Below are 20836 nucleotides of genomic sequence, written 5' to 3' on the forward strand. Positions count from 1 at the left end.
AGGAAGCCCTGAGTCACCGAGCAAACAGGTTCTGGGGGCCTTTTCTATGCCTGACTCTGTGAGTGTGACACGGAGATGACTCAGCTGGTCCTTCCTGGAGGAACCTCACTGTCTCGCCTCAATCGGCTACTCCAGGAGGGAGAGAAACACTTAAATAGATGCTAATAATAACAGACACTATGTGAAGGCACTGTTCTACATGTTTTGCATTTGTTAACTACTCTCCCCTCCCACCCCCCCACACTCTGAGGCAGGAACCACTGTTTTCCCCATTTTACAGATGAGGAAACAGGCACAGAGAGGCCGAGGAACCTGCCCAGGTCACACAGATGGTGTCAGAGCCGGGAATCAAGGCGGACAGCCTGCCCTGAGCGTTGGTGGGCTGCACTCCTGCACCATCCACCCAGGAGAGCAGTGCTGTGGCACTGAGTGGGGCCTGTCCAGCTGTGGGAGTCAGGAGGCTTCTGGAGGAGAAGAGGAGCTGACCACGTGGGAGGGGAGAGTCCTAGGCAGGAGGACCGCATAGTGAGGGCATGTCCCCTGGGACAGGAGTTACCCAGAGGAGCCCTGAGGGCAGGATGGTCTAGTTGATGTCAGACTCCTCCAGCTTACCCCAAGAGCTGTGGGGGCCCCGGAGAGTTGTCAGACATGCTCTTTTTTCCTGCTTCTAAAATAGCCAGATTGTTTTCTTATTTCTTATGTTTATTGTTTATTGTCTGTCCCCGCACGTCCCACTGTAAGCTCCACAAGGGCGGAGATCTTTGTTTTGTTCATTGTTACATCTGTAGCACCTGGAACAGTGAGGGCTCGGCATATAGTAAGGGCTCCATAAATGCACGAATTAGATGGATGAACGGTTGAGTTTGGGACGCCTGTGAAGAGTGGGGCAGAGATGTCCAGGAGGTCGCCAGATGTGTGAGTCTGCCCCTCAGGAGGGCACAGGACCAAGCTCTACCGCCCCCCTCATTCCTCCCGAGCTGGGGTGGTCAGCACTGGGGCCCGGGAGTGGAGAACTCATCGTTTTCCGGTGTCCCAGCGAACAGGGGCTCCTGGGGCCGGTGGCTTCCTGCCGTGCCCCCAGCTCAGCCCTGCGCTCACCCGGACTCTGCAAGGGCCGGGCGGCCTCTTTGGCCACGAGGTGGCGCCGCAGGACAGGGTTCTCGCGCCGCCGTCCAGGGTGGCTTGTCTCGGCAGGAGTGTGGGGTCGGGGCGCCCCTCGACCTCAGCTGGCCGTTTCCAGCCAGCACTGCGGGCCGGCCACAGCTTCCTGCTGTCCCTGCCCTGCGACTTTCGAAGACCGGGCTAGACACCCCTCGTGGGCCTGGCCTGGAGGAGTGGGTGGGGAAACTGAGGCAGAGGCACCAGGCAGGGCTGCCCCCGGGGAGATGAGGTCTCCTTCCGGAAGGGTGTGCAAATGACAGCTGGACACTCACTGCTGGGGAGGCTGCAGGTGGCTGTATGACCTTAGCCAATGCCTTAACAGAGAGTGCCTCAGTTTCCTCATCTGTTAAATGGGGCTTTGTAGTAACGTCCTGATAAGGTGGCTGTGAGGCGGCAGGAGCTTGATCCAGAGAAGCACCCAGCACAAGGGCTGGGTGGGTCAGCGTCCACGACTGTTCAGGGCCCGTGGTACAGACACAGCCACTGCCACTCTGGGTGAACGAGGTGCCAGGCCTGTCCTGGAGCCCCGATGGCTCAGGCCCGGGAGGCAGCGCCCTCCTGCTCTGCCCCTCTCCCTAGGGAAGGGCGGTCAGGAAGCCTCACAGGTGGGTTCCTGTCCTGGTTGTAAGACGTGGGAAGAGCTGCCTTCCTGCTCTGAGCTGTTTCCTCGTGTGGATGTGCAGCCTGGGGCCCTGCCTGCCCGCAGCCCTTCCTGGGGGCCCTCGGTGCCTGCTAGCTGGGGCCCTGGGCCATACAGGAGCCACACCACAGTGAGGGTTCTGCCGTCCTAGTCCTGGTCGCCCGCATGCCTCATCCCTGTCTCCTTCCTGGCCTTCCTGGCCCCAGCTCAACCTCACTAGGCCTCAGGGGCACCCAGGGCTCAGAGGGAGGCAGGGTCTTCTGCAAGGTCCCACAGCATTTCAAGAGCAGAGTCAGGACTAGAACCCAGGTCTTGGAGTCCTGAGCAAGAATGTGCACGAGTATGTGCAAGTGTGGGTGTGAGTGTGCATGGCGGGGGGTGTGTGTGGCCTTTTTGACTCGTGCGTTTGGGGAACACGTGGGATCTTGTCATTTTTGCTTTTCTCCACCTTTCTTTCTGGGTCTCTTTATCTCCTTATCCCCACCTCTGACTCTTGTCTTCCTGTGTTTCTGTCCTCTCTCTTTCCATCTCTTCCTCAGTCAGCCCCTGTCCCCTAAGCTCCTGGCCTCTCTCCACCTTCAAAGTGAAAACCCAAATGGAATTTCCAGTTGCCTTTTCTGACTGCGGGTTGCGAGTCTGCGTGTGTGCGCACCTCTCCCTTCTCTGCGCCCTGCTCTGCATTACCGCTCAGTCCTCTCTCCCTCTCTCCTGCTCACCTCCGACTCCGCCATCAGTGGCTTTGAAGTGCATTTATATGAAAGCTCAAGAGAAAATCCGTTTCCGCACCATCCGGCTCTAAATTGACTATTGATGGGGGAGTGGGCTCCTCTCACCCTCTCATCTCCCCTCCTCCAACCTGCTCAGGGTCTCTCGAGCTTTCTGTTCTAAAAGGTGATGCTGTGTTTCGTGTCTGTTTCCTTCTGACCACACTGTCACCAGGCAATCACTCCTCAGTTTCCTGGGCCAGCATCCTCCTGCATGGAGGAGGGGATTGTAAGGCGGTGGGAGATGGGAGATGGGAGATGGGCAGGCTGGGGGCATCCCCAGGGGTCTGGGGCTCACACAGAGGCTCTGGGTTCGACAGACTGGGCTTGCACAGCTGTGTGCCCAAAAGCAAGCCGCCTTCCTTCTCTGGGCCTGTTTCCTCCTCTGTGAACTGGGCTTTGAGAAATATTGTCCAGCCCTCCTCCCAAGGCTGGGGGGGGAGGGGTGCCCAGAGCCCCTGGCTCCTGGGTCCCAACGTCTAGAGGGAGCATGGGTTCTGTGCAGGTTCAAATTCTGGCTTTTTCATTCACTAGCTGTGTGACCTTGGGTAAGTCACGTAACCTCTCTTGCCTGATTTCCTCATCTGTGAGTTGATTATAATAATAGTCCCCACCTCCTAGGGTTGCTGTGAGGATTGACTGCAAAGCACTTGGAAAAGCACACTGTGCACAGAGTAAGCACTGAATGTTCGTAAATAAATGATTGCCATGTGGCCCAGCTGTGTGCCCGTGGGACCTGTGCCCACATCTGTGTGCGTGACCTGCCATGTATGTAGCTGCTAGAGCTCCATGCTCTTGTGATCAGCACACGGGGAGTTTGAGGCCACAGAGAATGATGCTCAAGAGCCTGGAGTCAGCAGGTGTACATTTAAATGAAGCCTTTGCCACTTACCAGCTGTGTGACCTGAGGAGGTTATATCACCTCTCTGAGCTTCGTGGAGGGTTTAGTGGGGGCTGGCAGTGTCTCCCTCACAGGTCTGTTGGAAGGTGCAATGAGAGGTTGCATGGAATGTGCTGAGCACTTGGCCTGGCCCTTAATCATATATTCACTCAACAAACATCTGCTGGGCACACACTAGGAGACAGGCTGCATGCAGGAAAGCAGATTTGAGTGAACGAGGGCCTCTGTCTGGGCCTGGTGGTGCTTACACATTTGTGTTACACTCTCAGCAAGTGTGAGCCTCTGCTGCCCCCTGACGGCCTGTGTTTGTGACCCCAGGGTTTGTGGGGTTAAGGGTGGTCCCCACAAATAGGCCTCAGGGAGGACCATCTGGGAGGGCCAGGCAGAGAAGGGTGGCTTCTTTTCAACAGTTTGAAAAGATAAAATTGTTGGCAGGACTGATTTAAGAACTTAGTAAAGACACAGGAAGAAGCTGCTGGAAATTCTTCCTGGGGATCTGGGGTCGGACGATGACTCTGGGTGGGCGTCAAAGGTGGAGTCCTTTTAATGACTCAACCCTGACCAGCCAAAGACCCAGCTCTGCCACTGAGTCGCTGTGTGCACATCCCTTCCTTCTAGGGCCTCAGTTCCCTCTGGGGCAGGACGGGAGGGGTCCCCCGGCTCCGCCAGGCCCCCAAGGCCACTGAGATGTCCAGAGGTTACAGGGAGAAAGAGGGGAGCTTGGAAGACTCGGGGAGGACTTGGGCGCCCTCAGCAAGCCAACGCCCCTCCCCACTGCCACCCTGTACGGAGACCTCCTGGTAGGAAGGGCTTAGGGGGTCCTTAGGCAGAGTGGATGGAGCCCAGACTCTGGGCACTGGCCTCACTGTGAGACCTTGAACGAGTCCCTTCTTTGCTCAGGGCCTCAGAGTCCCCATCTTGGCAGTGGGGACAGACACTAGGAGTTTGGTGGTAGAGAAAGTGTCACAGGAGGGCTCTGGGAGGGGAGGGGGCTTCTGGCTCCCAGGGGGCGGGGGAGGGTTCTGTCCCTTCCAACCTCAGCTTTTTAATTCTAATTACATCTCCATTAAAATGCAAATTTCCAACAAATGCCTGGAATAGAGGCCCTGTTGTCAAGGCAACTGGAGTCTGGGGGTGGGGAGGGGGAGCCTGTCTGCATCTCCTGATCCTCCCAGACCAAGCTGGGGCCTGCCTGGAAGCTCCCCTCCTCCCCCTCTCAGAGCTCTGGGCATCTCACCCACAGCTTGGGGGTCTCCTGCCCCAACGCTGGGTCTTCAGGGGAAGGGAGCTGCGTAACCTTGTGGAAGTCATTTCCCCTTCTTGGCCTCAGTTTCTCCATCTTCGAAACAGGGATAATGTCATAGGCCTCTCTTGCAGGGTCGTCCTGGGGATCCAGTGAATTAATATACAGGACATCAGGGAATGGGGTCTGCACTCCAGATGCATTTCCGGGATGCCTAATGAAGCCATGTCTTGAACCCCTCCCTGTATGGGGTCAACACGTCCCTAGCCCCACCGAGTTCTAACCTCTGCTCTGACTCTGGACAAGGAGCCAAAAGACGGCGCGGGAGGGACCTTCAAGTCTTGTGCAGGCTCAATTCTTCAGGCTGAAGGTTCCCTTACACTAATCCTGAAGCCATTTGACTTTATGCTGTTCTTCCTTGCAAGGGGGATATGGATGTCTAAAAAGTGGAGGCAGGATGATCTTTCTGTCCCCAGTGGATCTGAAAACAAGGGAGGACAAAGAGAAGAAACTTTACGAAGGGAAAAGAGCTGGCAAAAGAAGCAGGAAGGGATGAATATATAGAGGAAGACGTTTCCCTTTTTGCCTCTGCTGCTAGGAAGCTCAGATTGACTAGTATTACTATATTACAGTAATAAATGTAATTTGTTACATTATTGTATTTCATTACTATGTTATTCAACTATAATAAATGTTCATTTCAACTTTCTAGAACATCCACCTCACTCCTGTTCCCTAAATGATTTCTGATCTTTTATTTTACTTTTTAAGAAATCCTTTTTAGAAACAGCTGAGAGTATAAATTATAAATTAACAATTATGACAGAGAGAGGAAGAATGAGCATAGGCTGCTCTGTGCAAACCTTTCAGCCCCTAAACTTCTGAACGACTGTGGCCTGAGGCTAAGTGCTGAGAGGGAGGGCTGGGGTTGGTGGGGTGACTGATGATTGAGTTTGAGTTCTTAATGCTAAGCTGGTGAGAGTGCATCTCAGCAGGAACAAGGGTGGGGCTTTCTGGGCTGCTCTTGAACGCGCTGGTTATAGAACCAGAGCGGGGCTCAGTTCCCAGAAGAGGCCTGGGAATGTGCATTCGCCCCGTGACGACCCGCGACAGGACAGTGCGTGGCGCTCACACCACCTCCCCACCTCTGCTGCAGCTTCCTTTGCAGGAGCCACGTTCTGGCCGTGGGATGTGGTGGAGGGGATGACGCCACCCTGGGCCCAGCCCGGAAAGCATCTTGAAAGCATCCCCCGCAATCTCCAGCCTGTTTTCCTTGCTACTGTGACCTTGGTACAGTGTGTCGTGGACCACAGGGGGCTGTCCAGTTGGATGTGACACATACAAGCAATAAACTATTGTGTTAAAACTCTGAGATTTCGGGGTCTGTTACCGCAGCAGCACAGCCAGTCATATCCTGACTAATACACCTCTCATTTTCCCTCCTGACAGTCCCCCAGGAGCCCCCAGGGGGTCAGGCTGCGGCTCTGGGATGACCTGTGTCACGCAAGGAGCATGCGCAGAGGCAGAACAAGGAGGAGTGCAGAGGACCAAGAAGCCTGGGCCTCGGCCCCTCTGCCTCCCTGGCCAGGAGCTGGGGCTTGAGGCCTGTGGGTGTGCTGAGCCTTCGGCCATGCCCCTGGAGCTTCCTCAGCCACAGAGGAGGAAACCTCAGGGTCCTGAGATGGCTCAGAGGCGGCACTTAGAGAGGAACAAGGGTCAGAGGCTGTCGCTTTCATCCGGCCCTGCAGGCCCTTGCTGGCAGCCCAGGAGAGCCAGCCCCCTTTGGGCCTCCTTTGCCAACCCGGGCAAAGAGAAGGCGTGAAATGTCTGAATCTCTCAGAGCACAGAGGTGGCGCTGAGGGTGCAGAGGACAGGGCTGGGCCGGTGGTGGAGACGTCCCTGGACCCGAGAGCTCCTAACTGGGTACACCCTGGGAGGCTGCATCCGCGTGAGGAGCCCTGGACCTCAAGTCAGATGCAGCCAGAGGGGAATGCCAGATCTCCGAGGGCAAAGCAGAATTAGGAACTGTACCACCAGCTCCACCAAAGACCCAAGAGGGGCCGGTTCACTCCCTCCCCCGCAGCTGGCCCAGCCCAGCCAGTGCTCCTGGAGTCTCTGCTCCGTGCTGCCCCGTGCTTTGGAGACAGAGAAGAATTGCTCTGTCCCCAACACTCTCGAGAGTCTGGGGTGGGGGAGATAGGCGACAGGCCCTTGACTTGGGGTGATGAGGGCGGGCAGGCAGGAGACAGAGAGGAGGGGAGGGAGGAGGGCCCCTGCTGGAGGCCTCGCTACCCTGAGGGCAGGACAGACTACGCGTGTGCAGAGCCCAGCACAAAGGAAAGATGTGCCGCCTCTCGCTCCAAAATCTTTAAGCTGGTCAGAGCAGAGCATTAAACCAAGCAGGAGGCCCTTCTGAGCCCGGAGGGGTGGAGGGTGGGGGCCCTGGGTGACCGCACATGTCAATCCCCAGCCACCTCTCCCTGCCTGAGGGCATGGGGGGCCGGGAAGGGTTTTCAGCTTGAGCATTTTCTGAGCCATCCCCATTGCACCCCAGTCTACACGGTGGCCTCCAGCACAGAAGACAGGCGGCCTGGTGCAGATCCCGCCTGAGACCAGGGGCCGAGACCTACCTGCCTGTGCCTCAGTTTCCTCATCTGCAAAATGAAAAGAATAACACTTCACATTTTCTGACTACCATATATTTCCTTCTTCTTTTTCGTTGTCTTTCTTTTCAATCACAATGTAAGGACCACAGGGCTTCTTGTATCTTGTTCTTGCCTGTAGCCCCAGAACCTTGAATGGTGCCTGGCACATAGTGGGTGGATGACTGATGTTTGTTGAATGAACAAATGAGTGCGAAGCCATTTTTTAGGTAAAAAATATGTATTGAGCACCTACTATGTGCCAGGGACCATTTGGGAATTCAGAGTGAGTGAGGTTTGAGGCAGGAGGAGAGGAGTAGAGTGACAGTGAGGATGAGAGATGGCAAAACTGGGAGCGGTGGGTGGGGTGCAGATCGTGTCCACAGATGCAAGGACAGGGAGATGGACTGGCGGGAAGGGTCGGCTGGGAGGAGGCAGCCTTCATTCATGTGTGGCTGTAACCTGTCACGGGGAGCTCACTCCTTAGCGGGCTGCCTGTTCCCTGGAAGGCTGGCCTGCAGACTTGGGAAGTTCTCCCTGGAGCTGGGGTCAAGTCAGCCCCGGCCACCCAGTGTCTGCGACCTCCTGCACTTGAGGTTATGGCCCTGCAATTGCCCAGAGGGGAGGCGAAGCCTGGTCTGTGAACAGTGCACCTTGCAGCCTCACTCCAGCAGGCAGTCCTGGGGCGGCCTCCCCTTGATGGGGTCCTGACATGGTGGATACCGGCAGGAGATGTCCCCAGAGGGTCCCCTGAGACTCCTCTCTTGAGAAACGGGTACAAGGAGGGCTGGTGAGCCCAGCGGCCCTTGGCTAAGCCGCCCGAGCCTGCATGGCTTCTGTGAGTGCTCAGCCCTCTCCCTGGGCCCCCACGGTCACATCTCCACAGCCTCCTGGGTGTGTCCGTCTGCTCCCACGTGTCCCACAGACCTCTCAGCCTCAACTTGTCCCAAATGGGACTTGCTCTCCTCCCCAAAATCTGCTCTTCCTCCCCTCCCCACCCCCACCGTCTCACCCCAACCAGAAACCGAGGTGCCACTCTCCCTTTCTCGTTGACCCCACAAGAGAGGAGTTACCTGTCCTGACCATTCAACCTTCCAAATCACCCTCAGACTCTCCCCACCCCTCCACCCCCAGCCCAAGTCGTCAGCCCCTCCGGACCTGCCTCCTGCCTCCGGACTGCCCCCAGGCTTGCCCACTTCAGATGCCTCCCCAGGGCAGGGGTAGCTGGGAGGCCCCGTTGAGGTGGGCAGCTTTTGCCTGTCCAGCGGCAGCCCATGTGGCCTTCGGGGCTTCTGCTGTATCATCTGCCTGCCTCTGGGTTGGCAACACCTTCCTCCCTCCATACAAACCATTTGTACCCGGGGCCCCATGCTTCAGCTTTAGCACAGACCAGCTCACAAGACCCCTGGGTCCTGGGGGCAGGAGGCTGGTCTGTGTCCCTCCCCCAGGTCTGGCCCCAGAATTGCCCCCTCTCCTGCCTCTGCCTTCCCTTTTGTCTGCCAGATGACCTCCTCCTGTGTCCCCTCAGGTCTGGCTGCCAGCTCTATCCCCTCCCCACCTTCCCTGTTACTCCCTGGGGGGAGGGAGCAGAGCAAGTGGTGAAAGGCAAGACTCTGTGAGGTTCAAATCCTGGCTCCACCATTTGTGGGCTGTGTGACCTCAGGCAAATTACTTAAACTCTCTGTGCCTTAGTTTCCTTAACATAAATTGTGCTTAACAATAACATCAGCCCCGTAGTTTGTTGTGGGAACTAAATGACCACGCTCTAAGTGCTTTATGAATGTAGCTCTCATGTTTTTGGTGCCCCACCATTTACGGAGTACTTGCCCACTTCACGTCTGGTTCTCACACTTAATCTGTGACACAGGTGTCAGACCCATTTGACAAAGGTGGAAACTGAGGTCCTCATCTACTGAATGCAATAGAGAGGCTGGGATTTGGGGGTCAGACCCGGGAGTGTGTTCAAGCTCGGTCATTTCCTGTACATCCTTGAGGGAGGCCCTACCCTTTTGGAGCCTGCTTCCTGATCTTTCGAATCAGGATGATAAGCTTTACTTTGCAGGATCCTGAGAACCCACCACTTCCTCGCTGTGTGGCCTGTAGCTAGGCTACTTACCACCCAGTGCTTCAGTCTCCTCATCTATAAAATGGGGCTGATAATGCCAGCACCCCTCTCATAGGGCTGTGGTGAAGGTTGAGTTAATATGTGAAAGTGCTTAGGATAGTGTCTAGCACAAATGAAAACTGTATAAGTGTTTGCTATTGTTAGATTATTAATATTATTATTTGTTGATGAAATTTACACATATGCACAAGATTTCCCAAACACCTGCAGGGGGCTCATCCCTGGAGGGTCAGCATCCTTGGAGAAGACATCCCCTGGGATTCCTTGTCAGAGATGGGGTGTGTGTGTTCCGAGACCCCTGGGGAGGTGGGGCTTGTGGGCAGGGCTTCAAGGCGGAAAGAGCACCTTCAAGTCCTGGTTATGCCTCTTACCTGCCATGTGGCCTTGGGCAAGTCACTTTCTCTCCTTTGAGCCTCACTTTCCTCTTTTGCGAAACGCAGATGGTAACTCTGTGAGGTTAAAGTTGAGTCGGAGTTAGATAAAGTGCCTTATAAGACCAGACCCTTGAGAACTGATCACAATGCTTATGATGCTCCAGGACACGGAATCCACAACCGATTCCTCGCTGTACCCATGAGCACTGTGTCTTTGAAAATGCCAGGCGGGGGGCTTTGCCCTCTGCCCCTTGCTTCCTTTCCCAGCTGCCTTCCCGACCCTCTACCCAGCACCCTGCTTGTCCCACAGCCCAAGTCCGATGGAGGGATTCCCTGTGGAGAAAGTAGGGGGCACACGAAGTCCCAGAGGAAAATGGGACCCTGGCCTCTCCGTCTCCCTTCTCTGAACCAGGAAAGGAAACCCTCCCACCCTCTGGGAACGAATGAGCATTTCCTCAGACTCCAGCTCAAAGCTCCTGGGAGACCTAAATGAATTAAAGATGGAATTAAATTAGGAATCGCTCATTATTCAAAGGCTGGGATCCTTGGGCAGGTGGGGTGGTGGAGGAGTGGGGAGGGGCCATCTTTCTGCCAGGGCCCACAGATTCTCTCCTGAGGAGGGTGTGTGTGGCCAAATCCGGACCCAGGGGCCCAGGAAAAAGAGCAGACCCCCTCCCCACCTGCCCTCACTCAGAAGGACTCCCCTCACAGTCCCGGGCAGCTTCGGGATGCCCAGGATCTCGCTGGACAATCTTGCACAAGGCCCTTCTTTTCTCAGCCTCGGTTTTCTCATCTGCAGATGAGATGAAGCTGGAGGCAAGAGTCTATTAAACTGTCTTTAAGATTTATCTAAGAACCTGGAGACTCCTTCCTTTGAACATTTGCAATGCCCTCCTTGCTCAAGGAGTAAATTTTCACCTCTCCCCTTCAATCCTAGGATATTTAGCCAAGCATTTCTTTGGCTCAGCTCACTCACATAGAAGGAAAAGAAACTAAGTGAAAGGGTATGACAGGCCCTGTGCTAGCTGCTGGGGATACTGAGATGAGTGTGGTACCCACTGCCCTGCAGTGTCCAGTGGGGGAGACAGAGGAGCTGGGCCTAGAAGGAGAAAGAGGGGGAAGGAAGGCACTCCAGGTAAGGGAACTAGCATGTGCAAAAGCCTGGAGGCAGGAGACAGTGCAGGGATGGGGCAGTGTAACTGGAGCATTGGGGGGCAGGTGTGCGCAGGGAATGAGGCCCCTGAGCCTGGGATGTGACGGGAAAGGGAGGGTTAGCACCCTTCTACGTTCCCAGAGGAAAACAAAATTTTCCAAAGTGTCAGAAATGTGATGGAGCTGTCAGGAGTACATGAAACAGCCACGGACCCTGGGAAACGGAAGTCACGGCTCTGTTTGTTCTGTGACAGTGTGAAAACTCACAACCTCTCATCAGGATGGGTAATAAAAACACAGGAAAACTAGAAGTGCTTTGGCTCATCTCTGCTGAGGACGTTACGCCCAGCCTGCCCCGTGTCCGCGCTCCAGCCTGGCTTCGTTTGTGCGTGTCAACACTCACTCAGCTCTCAGACATCTGGATCTGCCTCGGTTCCTCCATTCGTCAGCCATCTTTGCTTGTGGCGTTCTTCTTGGTCACTGTGGTTATTTGAAAACCATGCCAAAGAAGAAATCGCGCTGTCTCCCTGAAAGTCTCTGGCTGGGCCACCTCCCTCACGCTCCCTGTCCTTTGTCTTCTTTTTCGCCTTCCTTCCTCTTGCCACCTCTTCCCTCAGCCCTACTGACCTGCTGGGAGAGGTCTGGGTGGGAATGGACGCTGTCCAGGCCGGGGAGAGGCGCTGAGCAGGTTCAGCACCACGGACAGCGACACGTCCCAGGCGAGACGGGAGGCGGCCCCGCGGGCGGCTTGGGTGGTCGACCCAGGAGGTCGGCATGCAGGGTAGGTAGGGGGGCTGATGACGTAGAAGGAGCTCCCTGTGGGTCCAGAGATGATTTTGCCAATGGAATTCTTTCTCTCCTTTGTTCCCAAGATCACACACACAAATTCCATTTCTTCCTTGCTCTGCAGGTCTTGGCTAGTGCTCTCTCTGACCCGGGGCTCTACTGTCCCTTCTCCAGCCCCAGCCTGCCTACCCTGGGCACTTAGTCCCACTGCCCCAGGCCCTCACCTCCGTCTCCTGGGGGCCTTTCTGGCCTGGCAGTCACGGGAGGCTCTGGTGTGGCTCATCTACTTGCATGCTGTGTGACCTTGGGCAAGCATCACCTTCCCCGCGCCCCACCCAACCACCTGGCATCAGAAAGGGGTGGTTGGACCATGTTATTTCTGAGCTTGGAGCCAACTCCCATGGTCAGCTCCTGGCAGCCAATACCCTAGTGGGGAGAGCTGCAGGCAAGGGCAGACGTGTGCTGTCGGCTGCGGGAGGGCGCAGGCACGGCCCTGTGGGCTTGGGAGAGGGAGAGGCAGGCAGGGGCATCGTGTGTGTTTGTGTGTGTGTTGGGGAGGGGAGGCAAGGGTGGGGGGAAGAACGCAGAGGAGCTGCTGGACCAGAACAGAAGAACCCCTTCGCCGTATATTTAGCTCATCGAGGTATATAAACAGAAACCTGGAGCGGACTCAGCGCTCCCCCCGACGCGTGAGTCATCAGTGCTTCTGCAGCTAAAGTTAGGCTCCAATCACAGGCTGCCCCTCCCCTCTTCCCTTCCTCAGTCTCTGTCCCCTCACTGCCTCCTTATCTCCTTATCTTTTTCTCCCCATCTTTCCCCTCTCCTCTCCTATCTTTCTCCCTAAATCTCTCTCCTCTTAGATGCTCTAAACTCACTCCCTCCCTGACCTGTCCAGCCCCTCCCTCTCCCCTTTGATTTTTTCCGCCTTCCTTCTCTTTCCTTTCCCGCCTTCTCTTTCCTTTCCCTCCGTCTCCCTAACTCTCAATACGTCTTCCTCCCTCCCTGAGTGCATTTGGGAAAGCGTATACTTGCACTTGCACCTGTATTTGTGTGAACTTAATAATAATATCGTGCGTGTGTCTGTGTGTACTTGAGACGGAGTGTGAATGCATCCGTGAATGTGTGTCTTGGTGTGAGGGTGTATTTAATAGAAATGATCTCTGTTTGGATGTACGTGTGAGGGTGTCTGTGGTGTTTGTGGGTCTGTGTGTGTGTACACACACGACTGCGAGGGGTGTGTGTCAGTATCTCTGTGTTTCTTCTCCTTTGTGGGGAGGGCAACTCTGTGCCCCGGAAGTAAATGCTCTGGGTTAAGCAGTGAAGAACCCCTCTTCCAGGTTTTTCTGGAGGTTTGCGGTGCAGAGGGATCCCCAGGCCTCTGCAGATTGGGAGCAGGGTGGCCGCAGGCTCCAGGCTATTTAGAGAGTGGACCCAGACTTGGCTTTTGAGTCCTGCCACTTTCTGCTGTGTGACCTTGGGCCAGTCTCTTGGCCTCTCTGATCCTTGCTTCTGCATCTGCCAGAGGAATGAAGATGATCCTGCTCATCTGGCCAAGTCGAGGGCACTGCGCGAGGGAATTCCTGGATGTGGAGGTACAGGTGGACAGTGGTGAGGCCTTGCTGGTAACTGGGACACCCGAGGTCTGTCACGTGTGTGCTTTTCTGCCTCAGTGGCTTGGCTCATGCTGCTTCCCCATCTGTGTATTTATAATTTATACCAACATTCAAACAGCATTGGAGGCCAGACCCCCCAAGTGGAAGTGTTCCCCCACCTTAATCCGTGGATGGCCACCCCACCTTCAAGGCACATCTCGAAAGCTGCTCTCTGCAGGAAGCCCCCCCAAATCTCTGTTGAGGGTGTGCACCTGCCTTCTCCCTCCCTGTGGGCTTCTCTAACACCCCCACCGCGGTCTGTGTCTCTGCCCTCCATGAAGGGATTCCTGGAAAGGTTTTACGAAAGGGAACCTGTGTCTGTGTGTGAACATGTGTCCGCCCTGGGGACGGCGGCGTAAGAGAGTGCAAGATGAGAGACGGGGCGGGAGGGGCTGAGATAGGGGCTGAGAGGCTGGTGGGGCAGTCGGAGCCCCAGGCTCTGCCCACCCAGAAGGAGAGGTGTCTGGGCTCTCAGGGGGTAGGTGGGCCCAGCTGTCAGGGCCATTTGCATCACGGCTCAAGGAGCCTGCAGAGCAAGCCTCAGTCCTCTGGCTCTAGAGTGGGCGGAGACTGAGGAACAGCACCCCTCCCAGCCACTTCTCTACACAGCGGCCAGGGTGATCTGTAGGATCTGAATCAGACCACATCCCTGACCACTGAAAATGACCCCGCCACCCTCACTCTCCACCGCCTCCCCTGCTTAGTTTTTCTCTACATGCTGATCATCACCTGATGTACTATATATTTTACTCATTTATCTTACATATTTTCTGACTCACCCACTACAATATAAGCTCCATGAAGACAAGGACCCCATTTTGTTCACTGCTGGAACCCCAGGGCCTAGAACTGTGCCTGGCACACAGTCAGGGCTCAGGGAGGAGCTGCGAAGAGACAAAGCTGTCCCATCATGCTCTTCTGTGTGATAATCATTCACTCACTCATGCGTTCACTCAGCAAACCTCTGGCCCCTGCTCAATATCCAGCGCTGCTCTCCTCTGCAGGGCTCCCAGTGTGGCAGGGGCAGGACAGACAGGTGGACCATCAAGACAGGGCAGGAGTGGAGTGGGGGACCCCTGACTCAGCCTGGAGGGATCCTGGAGCTCGGCTTGAGGCTGCAAGGTACTCTCCAGGAGAAGACATCTGATTACGGCCTTTTCTCCCCCCAATCCGCCTCCCCAAGACCACGGCCAAACAGAGGGCAAGGCTGGCGGTTGTTCTCCAAAACCCGGAGTCGGCACAGGCAGGGAGCTGGCCCCAGGGCTGGGGCACTGGGCTCCATGATCCACTCTGGGAAGTTGAGGAGCTGCCCACCTTGCCTCTGGGCAAAGCCAGCCTGCTCCCTAAAATGCCCATCCTGAGTCACCAGGGGTCAGAAGGCCACACGGCAGGGGCCCGGGCCAGCCTGTCCAGTGTCCCCCCACCCCCCTCCCCAACCATCTCTCCTTGATGGCGACATTGACGGAGGCTTCCTGGAGGCCTGGCTGCCGGGGCGCCAGCCTCTGTCCAGCCGAGGATAAAAGGAAGAGGGCCGCTCTATTATTCTTTCTCTGAGCAGCGGGAGCGGCAGAGAGAAGAAAGGAGTGAGGCTAGAGTGCACGTGCGTGCGTGAGAGACTCACACACCGGAGCGGGAAGACAGGAGAGCGAGGCGCACACACCAAGCTGGGAGCTACGGGGACGCAGAGAGGTAGAGGTGGAGAGAGACAGAGGGGGATGCAGGAAGAAAGATGGAGAAAGTCAGAGAAAGGAGAAGACACAGAAACCACCAAGGAGGAAGGGAGATGGGCACAAGGAACAGGAAAAAGGACAAAGACACCCAGAGATGGAGAGACAGAGGCAGAGAGAAGAAAGCAGAGGGCAGAGGGTGCCCCCCAACTGTGTTGGTTTCTCTCCCTTCCTCCCTTCCCTCTCCCCTCTGACTCCATCACGCCTGAGCTGGTCTCTCCTCATCTCTGCCGCCACCTCTCTTCCCATGTCCTTCTTTATCTCATACTTTCCCATCTCTCTGATTCGACGTCTCTCCCTCACTGTGCCTGTCTCTCCCCCATCACAGCTTCTGCCTTCCCAGGCTGGGGAGGTTCTGGGAGCCAGGCTGGGAGGGGCCCTGGGGGCTCTGCTGGGGGAGACATCAGGTACTACCACCCTCCCCCACCCATGCCCGGGGAAGGACCAGAAACCCAGGCCCTCCCTGCTCTTCCCCTCCCCACCTCCCTCCTTAAGTTTCCAAGTCCTGTTTCTCTGACTCTTCAACATCCCTGGAGTCTGCCTCCATCTGTCCCGCCAGCAATGCAGCCTAGGCTGGTCCAGGCCGCCCACCTCATCTCGCCCTCCCACTGGCCCTCACACGGCAGACAGACAGGTCCTCTACAACAAACCTGACCTTCGCTCCCCACCTCCGCCTCCGTGGCCTGGCGTTCAAAGCCATGGTCCAGCCGCACGGGACTTCCACTGTTCCCACAACAAGCTTTGCTCTTTCACACTCCCAGGCCTTTGCTTCTGCTGTCACCCGACCCGGGATGCCGTTCCTCCAATGCCCTGCCGGGAAAGCTCCCACCGGTCCCCGGCCCACCTTCCCTCCAAGTTTTCACACGGTCAGTGTGTGTGTGAAGGCTTCTTTGTCTGTCCCCCGCCAGAAAAGACGGTTTCCTCTTGGGCGCCCCCACTTGTCTTCCTCTGCGCATAACCCGGGTTGTCTAAACATGCCTGTCTCCCCGCTGGGCTGGGTTTCATTCATCTCTGTATATCCGACACATGGCACATAGTAGGTGGTCAATAAAGGTCACCCCCTGGAGTGAGCATTGGCAAGTCACATCACCTCTCCTGACCTCAACTTCCTCATCAGTAAAATGGAGCTGGAAGTGACTGCTCAGAGGGCTGGCATTCAAGAAACACACTGAGCAAATATCTAGCACTTACTGCATGCCGGATCGTGCGTGCTGGATGTTGTGAGGTGCAAAGGGCATGAGGCACCAACGGTCAAGCACCCATCAGATGTGAGAGGGGCTGGGGGGTGGTGTGGGCAGTGCCCCTGGAGGTTCTCTTCCCTGACATTCACGCTGGGAAGACCCACTGCCGCCCCCTCTCCCCCTTGCCAGTTGCAGACTGTTGGGGCATCAAGTGGCCTTTTTAGCTGCGCTCAGACTGGATTCTTCAAGCCCCGTCCGGGAAGATTCTAGGGCATCCACAGCCTCTTTCAGCTGAGAGTCAGGGGCCTCCCCCCCCCCGGCAGGAACCTGGGGCTCCTGAGCTCTGTCTCTGTCTCCCTCTGCCATCTCCAGCCTCCTTCCTGGGCCGTGGGAGAGGCTCTCTCTGGCTCTCTGGCTCACTCACTCTAGCATGGAATCCTGTTTCTGCCGCTCATTAGCTGTGTGACCCTGGGCAATTTCCTTAATTTCTCTGGGTTCTGCTTCTCCCGTCTGTAACACGAGCTTCGTGATACGGCTCACCTAGGACTGTTGTCGGGTTAAGTGGACTAACGGAGCAAAGGGCCACCTGTCCGCGGGGAGGGGCTCCCTGCTCCCTAGCAGGTGAGACGTCGCGCCCCCACCCTTCCTGTCTGGGTGGGTTCCTGTGGCCACAGCCACCCTGGTGGGATGCCAGCGTCCTCCTGGGTCCCTCTAGCTCTGACCTTTGCTTCCGCCAGCTTAGTCCAGTTGGGGGATGGACTGGCTGGCCTGCCAGGGCTGGTCTCATCCATGTGAGCTCTGAGGGGGAGTTCATTTCCTTTCGTGACAAGCCCACACGGAAAAACTCACTCGCATGGGTCTCTGTGTGTCTTGCTGACTTTCCTGGGGGCTTGGTGGGGGGGAAGTTGGCACGGCAGCCATGCAAAGACTCCCACGGAGTCCCCCACCCTCTCTGGCGGTCTCTCCCCAGGGAGCCCCTCCCCGTGACCCCGACTCCTCCATCTCGCAGTCTTTCTCTCCTCTCCCTTCATTCTCCACTCTTTTCTCTCTGAAACTTCTGCTTCTTCTCCCACGACCCTCCAGCCTGGGCTCTGGGCCACCCTGGCCTCTCTGAACCCATCGAGGGCCTGCCCCATCGCAGGGAGGGAGCCCACACTCCCTCTGCGTCTGACTCCAAATTCCCCGCCTGCTTCACCCATCACCATTTCTGGACTTTTCCATTTCAGAATGTTCTCCAGCCCTGGCACAGGCCTGGTACCCAGTAGATGCTTAATAAAAGCTTTGGGGATGTTGAAGCTCATGCTCTGTCATTGGCTTCTCCTGCTCCTAGCTCTTACCACGGTGGCCGCGCTCAGGGCTCGGTTCTGAGGTGTTCAGTGTGCTTCTTGGGGCTGAGGGTGGCCCTCCATGCCCCAGGGGAATGTGCTCCTATGGGATACAGGCCTGTGCGAGGGTGTCTCAGGCCAGGCCCCTCCCCACTCTAGTAGGGGGGTCACTCTGCCAGTTTGCAATCCTGGAAAACTTGACTCAGTGTTTTTGAATCTTAGAGTCCAGAATCTTAGTTAAGAGCACAAACTCTGGAACCAGGTCCCCAGAATTCAAACACCAGCTCTGCCATTAATTAGCTGTGTGACTTTGAGTATGTTACTTAACTTCTCTGTGCCAATGGCTTCTCATCTGTAAAACGGTAGCAATGATTTACAAGATTGTGCAAAGGATTAAATGCATTAATATTTATCAAGGGCTGAGACCAGGGCCTGGCGCAGATAAGTGCTCTGTAAGTGCTGGAGAAATAAATCAGCGTGGATTTTGAGGATGCTGGAAGCTTTGTCTCCGCTCTTAGGACCTTCGGGTCTGTAAGGGACCTCCTCTCATGTCTGGGGCAGGAATCCGACCCCAGCTTCCTTCAGCCCCAGCTTGCTTATCCCCATTGATAGATGCTCCCTACCCTTCCAGGTACTACAATTGCTAGCAAGTTCTCCTGGGGGATGGCGGGGTGAGCCTGGGCTGCTCTGCCCAGCAGCTGCTGGAGTAGAGAGTGGGTGCCTGGCTGGGCCTTGTCCCTGGGGGAGGGCACAGGGATCCTGGCCTAGCTGCCAGGTGGATGGACTAGGGGACTCCAGGCCGGGGTCCAGCTCACCTACCTCCTGGCAGAGGCCTGCTCCCGGGGCATGGCGGGGCCTAATGAGTGTGTGCGGCTGCTCCAGCCTTCTGCAAATACCAGGCACAATATAAATAGCAATAATGAATAAATGAAGCTCCCGCAGCCAGCAAGGGCCTCTGGGAGGGACGCTGCAGCCTGGCTTCTTGCCGAGACCTGGAGTTGCAATCCCATCCCCCAGCAGGTTGAGGGTCGTCCCTCATCCCCACTTCTTCGGTGACCTTTAGTCTATCTGCACCCTCCACGTCCGCAGAGCCCACCCCTAGGCTGACGGGTGGGGTGGGGTGGGCAGAAGAGTGAAGGATTAGACAAATAAGGCTTCAGTTGAAGCAGAAAGCATTTGGGTTGGACATAAAGCAGGACTTCCTGCCACTCTGGATGCTTGAAGGAGGCTGGAGAGGGCGTGTTAGTCCTGCCAGGACAGGGGAGGAACTAGGATTGTGGAGGGGGCAAATTTCTCCTTAAACATAAAAAAGAACTTTGAATGAGCAGAGATGCCTGGAGAGCAAAGGGGCTGCCCCAAGAGGTGATGAGATCTCCATCACGCCAGGTATGCAAGCAGGGTCTGGGCAGTTACTTCTGGAAGCTGGAACTGAAAGGACCTAGTCCTGAGAACTCACCATCTGGTGGCTTCTCAAGGTCTTGCCCAGCCTTTTGAACTTATGAAAACGTTGCCAGAGGAGAATGAAAAGGAAGAGAGCCATGGCTGGCATCTTCTCCCTGCCCTGCTGCCTAATTTCTCTCACTCTCTCAGGCCTGGGGCTGTCCAGCTGGGCACTCAGCCGGCCAGGGCGTGGAGCGCCTGCCCGCGCCAGCTTATTCTACTTCCATGCCTTTGCATATGTCCTTTCCGCCTCCTCGATGCCATTTCTCCACCCACCCCCTCTCCTCTTATCTCAATCCTGTGGGAGCCTTGGAGGCCCAGAGCAGGCCTCTGGCCTTTGAGGAAGTCTTCCCCGAGACTCCTGATCTGAGGCCCCTCTGCTCTGAATAAACCCATCCCACCCGTGGACGCCTTCTGGCCTGCTTAAGCCACACCTGTGAGTCACCTCCCGGCCTCCTGTGCTTCCCCGACCTTGCACTGCGGTCTGGTGAGGGAGGTTTGCTGTGTCTCCCTGCACAGACTCAAAGGGGGAAGGGATGAATGTTGGTTGAACACCTACTATGTGCCAGGGATGGTGCTAGGCTCTTTTTAGACTGTTCTCTGCAAAGCAAAGCCTGAACTTTTATCCCATTTCCCAGATGAGGAACCCGAGGCTCAGAAGCTTTCAGGGGCTTGCCAAGGCCCTTGGAACACGCAGAGCTGGGGTCCAACCCAAGGGCACTTCCTCCAAGGTGGTTATCCCCAGACCAAGTGGCCCCAGGGCAGGCCTCCTCATTCCTCCGCCCCCACAGCCAGCCCAGCCCCGTGCCCTGTCCCCCCAGCCCACATTCCTCAAGGAGGTGAGGTGGGAGTGGGGAGGGCTGAGCTAGAGTCCCTGATTTCTCAGACTCCTGTGGCCCCGGCTGCCCAGGGCAAGGGGAGAGGCTGGGCATTTACAGCTGGAGAAAGGGGCATCTGTTCCACTTGGGAACGCTCCCAGAAGCCTTCCTGGAGGAGGTGGCCTTTCAACCAAACCTTGAAGGTTGGGAAGAAGGCCTGGTGTAAGTGAGAAGCAGGGAGGGAGGCTGCCTGGGGTGTAGTGTGGCCTTTGGAGTGGAGTTGTAGCCCAGCTCCACCATTTAACAGCTGGTGGCCTTAGACGGGCAGCCCCCGGCTGGGGCAGTGGGGGAAACATCCCCCTCCCCATCTTGAATCTCACAGCGTCTTGGTGAGAATCCAGAGCGTAATGTGGCCAACCAGGCACCTGGGACTTGGGGTGGTCAGTAATGGGGTCCCTCCCTTTTTAACGCATGACGCAGCCCCCGTTTTGAGGAGGTAGGACCCTCCCCCAGGCACGACCCTGAATCTTAAGGAGGTGGCCGCCAGGCTGGGGGCTTCCTGCCCTCTGGGGAGGGTTGGGGGCTCACCAGCCGCCGCCGTCAGTCTGTCTGTCGCCTCCACGCCTCCCCCCTCCAGCGTCCCGCGCCTGCAGCTTTCCCCGAAGACATTTGGTGTCAGTATAAGGACAGCTTTGCCTCGCACGCGGCGCGGCTCGGTCTCGCCGCCGCCGCACGTCCCCGCACCGCCCGGTGCTCCGGCTCCTCCGCAGCCCCCGCCGCGCGCAGACCCCGCGCCTCGAGCCCGGGGCCGAAGGCGCGAGCCAAGCCGAGCCGGCGAGGGGGGCGGCCGACCCCGCGCCCCCGCCCCGGGCGCCCCCGCCGCGCGGGCCCCCGGGCACTTGCCC

The 20836-nt window shown here is 56.7% G+C and overlaps 1 long non-coding RNA gene across 2 annotated transcripts; it reads right to left on the reverse strand.

Moving 5' to 3' along the window:
• Positions 1–347: 347 nt before the first annotated feature.
• Positions 348–20719, reverse strand: LOC138921303 (uncharacterized). 2 transcript variants are annotated; one of them, XR_011433785.1, is made up of 4 exons: positions 20520–20653; positions 9848–9925; positions 7340–7363; positions 348–5190 (listed from the first exon to the last, which is right to left on the reverse strand). It is a non-coding gene; the product is annotated as an uncharacterized lncRNA (long non-coding RNA). The 2 variants fall into 2 exon arrangements; XR_011433786.1 differs by lacking the exon at positions 7340–7363 and having other exon boundaries at positions 20520–20719.
• Positions 20720–20836: the final 117 nt, after the last annotated feature.

Source organism: Equus caballus, chromosome 28, assembly GCF_041296265.1.
Source record: "Equus caballus isolate H_3958 breed thoroughbred chromosome 28, TB-T2T, whole genome shotgun sequence".
Lineage (NCBI taxonomy): Eukaryota > Metazoa > Chordata > Mammalia > Perissodactyla > Equidae > Equus > Equus caballus.